Source organism: Olea europaea, unplaced genomic scaffold (assembly GCF_002742605.1).
Source record: "Olea europaea var. sylvestris unplaced genomic scaffold, O_europaea_v1 scaffold2347, whole genome shotgun sequence".
Taxonomy (NCBI): Eukaryota; Viridiplantae; Streptophyta; class Magnoliopsida; order Lamiales; family Oleaceae; genus Olea; species Olea europaea.
This window is the reverse complement of record NW_019241590.1, coordinates 116,826-128,176: the sequence shown is the minus strand read 5'-3', so window position 1 is coordinate 128,176 and position 11,351 is coordinate 116,826. Positions and strand designations below refer to the sequence as shown.

At 35.9% G+C, this 11,351-nt stretch overlaps 1 pseudogene; it reads right to left on the bottom strand.

The window, feature by feature from the left end:
• Positions 1–4: 4 nt before the first annotated feature.
• On the bottom strand, positions 5–8,309 carry LOC111381650 (annotated as a pseudogene).
• Between the last annotated feature and the right edge of the window lie 3,042 nt (positions 8,310–11,351).

Here is an 11,351-nt window from a genome sequence, read left to right as displayed (position 1 = left end):
ATCACTTTGCTTTTATCTCCTTCACATTCATTTTTTTGGTAGATCGACTCTTATCTTTACCATTGCTTGGTTTTTGTCCCTTGAGCTTACGGTTTTCCACTTTTTCATGGGGATTAACATCCTGAAATTGGATAGGTTTAATGCTCACACCAGCTCTCTTTACCACCTGTCCACAAGCAGCCAAGATGTGAGCTACACATGCTAAAATGAAACTTAGAGCATGCAGGTTAAAGCTTGAAAAGTAAGGAAAGTTTGTCTACAAACATATCCTTTGATTAACTTAATTTTAAGTAAAAAGAGTTATTTCCGACCAATGATAAGTATTGATTTTTCAACTTTGTTTCAATTAAAAACCACTCAAGGTGGCATATTTTATTAAGAACAATTAGTAAAAGTGAAAATTTATAAGTGAGCTTTTTAAGCTCGTGAAAAGAAGAAATATGTCATTGTCATGCAACTGAAAGCTTTTTTTACACTCAACATTGATAGATGCAAGTGACCATAGGAGAATGAACGCAATAAGATTTAGAGAAGAAAACTTAGAAAAGAAAAGAAGACAAATTTTCTAAAAGTGAACCTCAAGACGATTAAGAGCTCCAATAGCTGTGACAGGATTAAATTCAGGTCCAATTGGCATCCGAATACTCTATTCAAAAACTTCCTTCGATGTGTAGGGATAAGGCAGAGTCTTTGCATGCAGTTTTTCAGCCTAAAAGAACAAAATAAATCCATGTAAAGCAAAACATGAACTACAATACATATGAAAAGTGTACAAATGCATGATTTCCTTGAATAAATGGTGGAACATGTATAATAAGTGTGACTCGAGAATGCAAGTGCTCACACCATTCTCATGAAGAAGCCACTAAAGCCTACTCATCTACTCGAGTAAGAGCACTGACCAAGAAGGATAATTCTATCAATTACAATGAGATATCTAGTGACAAAGAAAGTGAATGTAAAAAATCAAAGTTGGGAAGAAAAGTGTTGCACCTCATTTTCCATTCTTCAAAGAAGAAAACCTGTTTCTTTCCTCACGTTTGATATTATGAATGGATAATAAGTAACAATTTTTTAGGCTTTCTCAAGTAGATTTTTTTTTTCCAAATAATACAATTTTTTGTTGTTATATATCTAATCTCATGTAAAAATGTACTGGAAATATGACATAGAAATATGACACGTGCCATTAGAAAGGAAGTGAAATTAACTTCCCACCTTATTCTTCTTCATGTCCTATTTCCCAACAAAAGACATTGGAAATCAAATTTCCTCACATCTACTTCTTCTCTGTCTTCCTTTTCCAACGAGTTGTCTCTTTGACCAATCACATCTTTAGCTAGATATGAGTAAAACATGAATTCTATTTTAAATTTCTAAAAGTGTTATAAAAGAAGTGTCATGCCATCAGAAAGTGGCATCCACCTGGGTTTCCACCATATGGTCATTTAACTATGGCATCCACCTGGGTTTCCACCATATGGTCATTTAACTATCAGTCATTGCTGAACTAACAAAGCATGTATTCTTTTAGAAATAAAGAGAAAAAAAAACTAGAGACCGACACTAACCTTTTTATCCAACTTCTCAGAGATGATAACATTATTAAGATGTGTATCCTTCCTCTTCTTGAGGGCTTCTTCCCTTTTCTTTTTGGCCATATCGTGCTCTTGCTACATCCAAGAAGGTAGATCTTTCTTTTTCTGTATGTCAGTCCATTGGCCCCAGCCAGGAAGCAAAACAGGCTTTTCAGGTTCTGGATTCTCCTCATTTAGGATCGCCTCTTTATCTTTCTCAAATTCTTCTTCAACATCATCACCAGCAATAGCATGACGTATAAGTTCTTCTTGAGATGGAAGGTCGTAAGTTGACTTAATCCCTAAAGATATAATTCCATCCGCCATCTCTTCTCCACTATCCATATCATCGTTGTCATCCTCTTCCTGTTATAGAGAGAGAGAGATAAATATACTCCAGCCAATAGAAATGGTTATGCATGATAGCACAATTATACGTGAACAGGAAATACCTCTATGATTTGGTCATATTTTGAAGGTCCTGCAGGTACTGAAGACTTCCCAACATTATTGTTGGTAGCTTTTTTCTGCTCATTACCATCTGATAAATTTTGTTTCTATTGTTTATCAAAAATTGGTCAGATTAAAAGCAGTAAGTTCCCCATTTAAGCATTAAGCAAAATGACTAAAAACACAACCTTTCAATACTAACCTTTTTCCAAGAGTCAGAAGCAAAAATAGCAACTTCATAATTTGCATTGGGTCCAGGGACTTTAAGTATATCCTCAAAATTCTGAAAATCCACAAATTTTAAAACATATATTACACATACTGAAATGAGGATCACTAGAAAAACATGTGGATGGAGACATAAGACACAGATTTAGAGATAAGTCACATGACAATCTAGGGTTTTTGAGACCCTAATACATAATGTGGTAATTTATAGACCTGTTTAATTAAAAAAATTCCTCGCCGCTAAATAGAATAAGGGAATTTGAGAATTAAACTGAATGCCTAGAAAAGTGTCCCAAGGTATGGGTGTCCAGGAGGATGTAAAGAAGTTCCTTATAGCAGTCAAAGACCAGCATAGATCGATGTGCTATGTTGTGGATGGGCCCAATGGGGGCTGAGACTACAAAGGTTGGCCCAATGGGAGCTGAGACTACAAAGGTTCCTTTTTAGCCAAACAAACACATTCATTTTCAAATTCTTCTCCATTTGCCGAGATGGCCGGAGTTTTTCTTTTTTTTTTTTGTGGGGGAGGGGGACTGGCTATTCTTCGCAAGACAAAATCATAAATAAGCCGGAATAACAGAGAAAGAGAGTGGTGCCTTTCCATTGAGAGCATCAATTGTCTTTGAAGAGGCACAGTAGATCTTGGACTGGCCCCTTTGTGAAAAAGCATTATAAACCGCAAAGAAATAACCATAAAATTGTGTGGGTTGATATTTAATAAAGAGATGAATGAATGTCTACTAACCCTTCCATTCTTAAGCGAGAAATAAATAAAGAGAGAGAGAGAGAGATGGAAGAGGGATAAAACAAGTTGGAAGGAAGATAGATCACCTTGAACACAGGATCATGACTGATCTCAGACTCTTCACGAAGAAAATCAGGGCCAATGTTTACTTCTCTTACAGAAAGATTACCTTTCCCCTGCTCCCGCTCCTCACCTTCCTTGGTCTCAACATCAATTTCACTATCACTATCGCCATAGTAATTATCTATTTTGACCTTCTTACTTATTTCTTGAACCTGCTTTTTAGGAACACCAAAAACTCTTCTACCACTTATGGCAACCATGTCATGACTTTGTTCCCCACCTTTACCTTCCAATTGCTTCAATGATGACTCATAATCTTCAAGAGCAAGCCTTGCTTCCTCATCAGCAGCCTCTTTTCTCTTTTTCAAACCACGGACCTGTTCAAGCAAACAAGCATATGAATATGTTACATTATATTATACTACTTTCAAAATGAAAAATGCACATATCATACCATAAATGGTAAAGAAAGCACTTCAGATTTAGGCACTTCTTCATTCCCTTCCAGCACTTCAAGTGTCTTCTCTTTTGCTTTCATGAAGAGTTTTGATGCAATATCCTAATCAGAACCAGATGAGATTTCCTCAATGTCTTCCTCGTCACTACTCTCACCGCTACTACTATTATCTTTCATAGATTTCATTTTTCTAGTCAAACTAGCATGTTGATGAAGCTGTTCAGCTATAGCTGCTCGGGTTCCTTCATCCTGGACATCCAGACCACGTTTTAAGATGCGCTTTGCCCATTTGGAGCTGTTTTTGTGTTTCAGTGTCATACGTTCCTGCGTAAAACAAGAAGGATTGTAATGCACCAGCTGATTCTCAAGAATTGAAAATGAAATCAAAAGTTAAACCCAACTCTTAAAGTAATCACATCATGTCATAGATATTCCAATACCTCAACTCTTTTGAACTCTTGTTTCATTGCAAGGTCTTTGGCAACTTCCAGATCCAATTGAATCTCAGCTTCCAATGCTTTCGATCTATCTTTCTTCAACAACCGGTGATAGGTTTTGGATTTGATCTTTTTTATTCGCCTCGCCTTCATTTCATGACGGAAAAGTAGACTACGCATTTTAGCCAGCCGGACCTGACGATCTTTCACATCTTCAACGGATATCTGCAAAATAGCATTGAGAAAGGAAACTTATCAATTTATCATCATTTGTGCTGCTTTTACAATAATAGAATAGCACATAAGAACAATAACCATAAATGAGGATCAATCATATATATTTGATAGGGAATGCCAAAATGTATAAATATGACCTCCTTACCTTGTTCAGTTCAAGAAGCCTGGCACCATCTTTCTTATGAGCTTCCATGACTTCATTATCATTCACCAAGGAAGCAATTTTCTTCTCGAAATCAGTTCTAGGTTCAAATTCAGAAGCTATTGCTCCTATCGTTGAAAATCCCAAGTCTACATCCTCATCAAAATATAAAGTAGGTGCCTCCCTGTTTCTCTTGACCAAAGGTTCCCACTTGGTAATATCCTTCTTAGATTGTTCATAAGCAGCCTTTCTCTCCAATCTCTCTTGATCTGGTTTTGGAATTGGTGTGTGAATTGGCATAGACTTATTCTCAATTCGATGGAAATTCTTCCTAAGTTTGCCGAAGCCAGACTTCCCCTGAAGCGGGTCCAAAAGGTCATGAATGCTAATCCTGCCATCTCCATCAAGAATATCACGACTAGGATTATACTCAGATTCTGGAAATGGTTCAGATATGATAAGCTCTTTCTTCCTCTTTTTACCTGGCAATTGGTACTTGATTAGTTCTTTTAGCAAATATTTTTGATAAATAGATGCGGATATGTGAAGAAGAGGAAGAGGGGATGGAAGGGGAAGAGAGAGAGGGAGAGGGAATGCATCATGATTTTGAAATTTGGAAAGAATTAATGCGAGCAATATTTCCATTTTGCTACAAGGATGAAGTGCAGGATAGATAATGCCTCTCAGTATAAGATAAGCCGGTTACACAACCCTATGAAAAATGTCAGAATAAACCGCTTCCTCTGAGATGCCTAACCTTATAACTCTAAAACAATCAGCTGAATAAATGGGCGAATTTTGTATTACAACCCATAGATCCTCACAAGGAATAAATCCTCAAATTTAGTTTCATCACTTACACCACCAAGTTAACAAAAAAACCTATGAAGCAGAGCAATGCCATCAAAAGCAGAGCTAGGCACTCCAGTGATATCTTGCAACATCCGCGCATGCCTTTCCTCATCTTCCTCATTATCATCCTCTTTCTGATTATCCTCATTTTCATCATCCTCGCCTTCATCTGATGCTACATTCTCATCCTATGATTCAAAAACAACTAATAATTAAGATTGGGAATATATGTTTAATCTGAAAATAAGGAAATTCTATTCTATTGAAGATATATTTTCCTCAAATGTCATTGAGTGGCAGTTGTGTGAAAATTAAAAACCTCACTAGAAAAAAAAAAACAAAAAAAAACAAAAGATTAACTTAAACATAAGAGTAAAGCACACGGATGCACTTGTGTCAAGTGACAAAAGACAGAGTAAAACCTCAAAATCTTTAGGAAGCTCATACTCAGAGCTGTCAATGGGGTCGAACCGTTTATTCTTCTTTGATTCCTCCTCCGGAACACCTTCTTCGTATTCATACACATCATTGCCAATTGTATCGTCAAGATTATATCTCCTTCACCATCAGAAAATCCCCTTTCAACTACAGGGTTTAAGAGATTGAGCTCTTTCTGCAATGCATTCGGCAAGCGAGGCCCATGCCTAGGCCTATTTTGCTCCTTTCCCTTCTTCTTCGAGCTTGAATTATTCCTCTTCCTGTTCTTAAATTCTCTCCCTTTTTTACTACTGTGATTGTTTTCATCTCTGACTTTCCTCTTCATATCCGTCATCCTTATAGATCCACAGGAAGTATGAAATAACAATTTCAAACAATATGAAATTATATCATTCACAACAATCAGATCAACATATAAAGCTCATTTTCACACAAATAAATCTGATATTACATTCCAAGTTGATTTATCTTCATAGAAATCACTGCAATTTGCAACACAAGATAAATAATTATTTCATGGAAGTATTAATAATAGAAAGCCAACTACTTGGAAGGGCTGGGGGGCAAAAATCAGCAAACATCAGTCTTGGGTTCCAACCTCGTGAAGAGTAACCCAATTTGATTATTGTTTTCGTATTATTTTAAACTTACTATGCCCCACGAGACGGTGAATCTCTTGAGAACATCAGTCTCAGAATCCAAATGCTTGTTATAAGCTTCCTGGACTATGATACTGTACTAAGCCTCGAGGATTAGCCTTCTCAAAAGTAGTAGTCTAAGCACCTAAATGTTGATTATGATTTTCCTATTTTAGCTAGCTGTGAAAATAGAAAGCAGGTGCTCTAATCTTGAAGATATTTGAATGACCTAGTAATAAAGCCATTTATTACATGCTCATATATAATTAAGTGTCAATAGGAGGATTGGATTGTCTTTGGGAGTTTGAAATAATTGATTGGTCAAATCAGATAAGGTGTTTAAAATTCTTCGAGAATTTCGTTTCTAGGTTCTGTATTGGAGCAAAGTTTGATTAACATAGGCTTTTGGAAAGACCGTTAAGAGTATGTAAACTATGTAGGCTGAATAGGACAGATAGTGTTAGTCTTCTTTCAGACTCTGAAATATTTCATAATTCACCTTATCGAAAGGGGAGTGGTGTCAATTGCAATTTTATACTCCATAAAGAGCATGAATGAGGCCAACAGTAACAGTAAAATCTTAAATAAGCATACCCAATGCCCAATTTTTCGGTTTCTTCAAATGATCAGATTTGTAGCAATTTTCTGTCAATTGAAATTTTATACTTCATAAAGAGCATGAATGAGGCCAACGGTAAACAATCTTAAGCATCAATATCATCATTACCAATACAGAGGCTGACACATTTACACTTAGTGACTATTTTACACTTACGCTAAGTGATTTTGATTGAGCTACGAAATCAATGATGATCATATAAGCCATCAAATCACATCCTTAATAGCATATGCATGGTCAAACATCAGAATAACTCTTGATCCATAAATCCAGTAATAAGGGAACAAGCTAAAATTCTCCCATCTAAAGTAATCTGAGCAAAGCCAACATACACTTCCTCAGTCCAGAACTCTTTCGATTGACTTCTAGTCATTCTAGAAACAGATATTTAACCACTGTAATTGACAGTATCCTAAAAGATATTACAAATATTACACCTTTACTAGCAAATATTACATGTGTTCAAAGTTTTATCTGAACATCTAACGTTCTTATAGAATGAAACACAAAAGCAAGCCAGCAGTTCTTTCTTCTTTCATTTCTACATTTTTGACAAATAGATGAGGTCTGGTTATACTCACAGTCTAAATTGAATCTAGGCAGAAAATAAGATTTGTAGCAATTTTTCTGTCAATTGCAATTTTATATTCCATGAAGAGCATGAATGAGGCCAATAGCGAAACAATCTTAAGTAAATATGAGGCAGTTTCCAGGACCTGGGAACAAATATGAGGCAGTTTCCAACAGAATCGGGCTTTACACAAATTGACATCTACTGGTTTCACTAAAATGGTTACAAAAGCATAAACATCCTGTTAGATATTTTTTATCATTTTGCATGTATTGATTTTTTGTTTTGCAAATAATTTGCCGTCCCGACTAGTGTTTGCCACTACGCAACGGGGATCGACCTGAGCGAATTCTCGTTTGCAAAACACATTAAAAAAATTATTCTTCTCTCTTTCTCTTGGCATCATCAGTTCTTTTCGAGTGTTTTCTTGGTTTGATCAAATAGTCACAAGTTGAATCAAACGCCTCCATGATATCCTGTGAGATATTTTCTATCATATCTAGTTGTGACTTTGTTGGATAGGAGAGAAACATCTCTTAAAAGATAACTTTTTCGTGTCTTGGAGTTCATTAAATTTTCAAATTTCCCTACATTTTTCTCAACACATCCATTGATTTAAAAGTCACATAAGTATTTTACAAGAGCCATATGTAAATGCTAGCAAGCTAATGTAAACCGATTATGCATCAAAAACAGCAAACAATTAAGCCTACCTTGAAATAATGGAGAAGAAAACTCCCAGAAATTAAGCCTCTCTCAAACAATTGAGTGCTGGTGTCTGCGCTTGATATTGAGAGAACGAGGAAGAGAGATTGGCAGGGAATAAGGGAACGAGATTTATATGCGGCCTCTATCTCCCCTAATTTCACAAGGTTTGGGCTACCGTTTCGGCGGGTTCTAATTTTATTATGTTTTGGGCTTGGCTATTACGGCGTGCATGGGCTTTGGGCTCCATCTAATAATGGCATACAAATGCACGCCGTAGAATACCGTAATTATTTACGGTGTTTCTTAAATGTATACCGTAAAATATCATAATTATTGATTATTTATAGCGTGTCCTAAATGTATGCCGTAAATACTTTAAACAATTAAATTATTATGGCACACATATACCGAACGCCATAAAAGGAGACTTTTCACGTTATGCATAAAATGCACGCCATAAATGAATGTCATAAAAAAAACTACTTTTGTTGTAGTTCTTCATGAGGTAATATTGTGATGATTTGTGTAGTTGAAGTATATATACAATTAAAAATCAAATAGCTGTGGTAGTAGATGATCCTATTCAATTTGACATTCTTATTCCATTCTTTTCACTTAATAATTGCTATTTCCCAACTGCTATATAAATAAAATTAAATTTAAGAGTCCTTGTGAAGTTGCTAAAAATTGATAAAATTTGATGAATCTCATGAAATTTTGTGAAAAGTGAATAAAAAATGTGAATCTAATAAAATTTAACCAACTTTTAAACAAATAAAAAATTTTATCGGACAAGCACTAAAATACGTAATATTAAAACAATAACATTAATAATAACATTAATAAAAGCTTCAATTATCAACTCGATTTTTGTCAAATATTCTTGAAGACTTGCCCCCCAAACTCCATGTGATCACAATATAATATTGTAACATTAAAGAGATTCAATGCATGGGAAAGGTACCAGCACCAATTTTGGGGGCTTGAATCTCTTTCCATTTTACTATATTGAATAAACAAACCTTTAATTAAAGTAATGCTTATATGCCATATATTTGTCACTATTCTAATATTATTCCAGTATAACGAGTAGTCGTGCACCCCCAACTGCAGGTATTAAAAATATTGTACATGGACGACAAACAAAATGACCTAGTTGAATTACCTACCTTTCACTGTATTGACTCTCTTTAAAGGTATAAAATGAATTAAGTTCATACTATATTTATATGACATAATATCAGTCGCAAATCAATCAATATAGCCAGCATTATTTTATGTCAAGTTTGACTCACCCTAAACTAGAGGTGTTAAGTAGGCAAATCGCTCATCGGCTAGATCAAGTCCACAGCTCGCTAAACAATAAATTACTTATACGAGCCTCTCACAAATGAGTGAGTGGCTCACATTTTAGTTAAAACTTGTAATTTTCTATAAAAAAGATGAGTCACAAGTGACTTGCAAGGCAATTCGACTCATCCTATCAAGAGGTGAGCTCATGGGACAAGTCAAGCCCAACTTCCTTGAGAGAAGCTTGTTAGGTCTAAATGTGTTATTGGCAATTCTGTGAACAAAATGGGTTTAATCATATGTTTGTAAAAGTCAGGGACTCAATTGAAAATTTTTGTAAAAGTCAAGGACTTGAGGTGCAATTTTGTATAGATGAGGTAAATTAGTGTTTGAGTAGTTAAAGGAGTCCAAGATATCCAAGAAGATCACATAAGATCATCGGAATGCAATTGGAAGTCTAAAAGATATCAAAGAGCCGCACAAATTATGTTTTGGATTTTCAGTCTTCACTTGGAACACATTTTACACATAGAAACAGTTGGAATTTGGACAAGGCTATTTCTAGAATAATTGTAGCCCTTTGAGTTATCTGTTCAAAACAACTTGAATCATCTCAATCGGATATCAGGAGAGAAAGTTATGATGAAAATACTAGCTACTACTCAGCAGTAGCTCGACTTTCGCTCGACCCTCGCTCGAGCGATAATAACAGAATGGGTCTTGCTAGAGTTTCGCCCGACCCTCGCTCAAGCGACCGTTCTACGCAAAAAAAACCCTAGTACGCATTTTTAATTGTTTTACTCGGCCGATACTACCAAAACACCTTTAGATATAAATACCTAAGCCCTAACACGAATTTTGGGTCGTTGCTCATTGTGCCTCTCTTGAAAAACATCTTCTACTCCATTCTTGAAGAGATCCAAGGCAAATCAATTGAAGATCCAAGATAATATTCTTCTTCTACATCTTCTTCAAGAGATCCAAGACAATATTGATTGAAGATTTTATCTATGCAATTCTTGTGATCCGGCAACCATTTCTTGGGAAAACATCAAACATTCTTGAAGACAAACACCTGGCTTCCTCAACTGATTGAAGGAAAGAACTCTCTTTTTGGTGGATTGAGAGAGTGGTGCAAGGTGCAGTTACAAGCACAAGAACAGGAGGTTCTTGGCGTTCCACTTGTGAGGATATTCAGTACAAGATCAAAAGACTGTAGGAGACAGCAGATTGGGCTGCAGGAGGTGGACTTAGGAGTCTAGCAGGAGTCTAGAGAGTCTACGCAGTAGATCGTCAGGCTGTGACAGTGGATCTTGATGGGTTCTTTGATTGGCGAATCATTGTAATCTCTGAAGTATCGTTAGTGGAGGTAACTGGCTTGTGCCCGGAGTTTTTCCCGTGTTGGGTTTCTCCGTCAACAATTCTTGTGTTGATTTTGTTTTTACTACTTTCAGTTATTTAGAATAATATGCGATAATTCAACATAGGATTAAATTGGATTGTATGTCTAATCATCTAGATAACTAACAAAAGTGACTTATTGCTTTAGTTAGATTAATTCCACACGTAAGATCAAATTGGTAATTGGAACGTACACTTGGTAAATGCTTAAAATTTGAATTTGACGTTGTATAGCGTTCCCGTGAACTTTCTAAGTGTAGTAGCGCGTTCCTAGAACTTTCAAGTGGTATCAGAGCCTAAATTCGAATCATGATCTTACTTAGTCTAGATGAGTATGTCTTTGAATATACCGCCTTATTTTGATGGTATTAACTTTGCCTATTGGAAAGTGAGAATGAGGGCATTCTTGAAAGCTATGGATGATAGGGTTTGGTTGAGTGTGGTGAATGGTTGGATTGCCCCTAGTACCACAGTGAACAACTACTAGGAGTAGTGTTC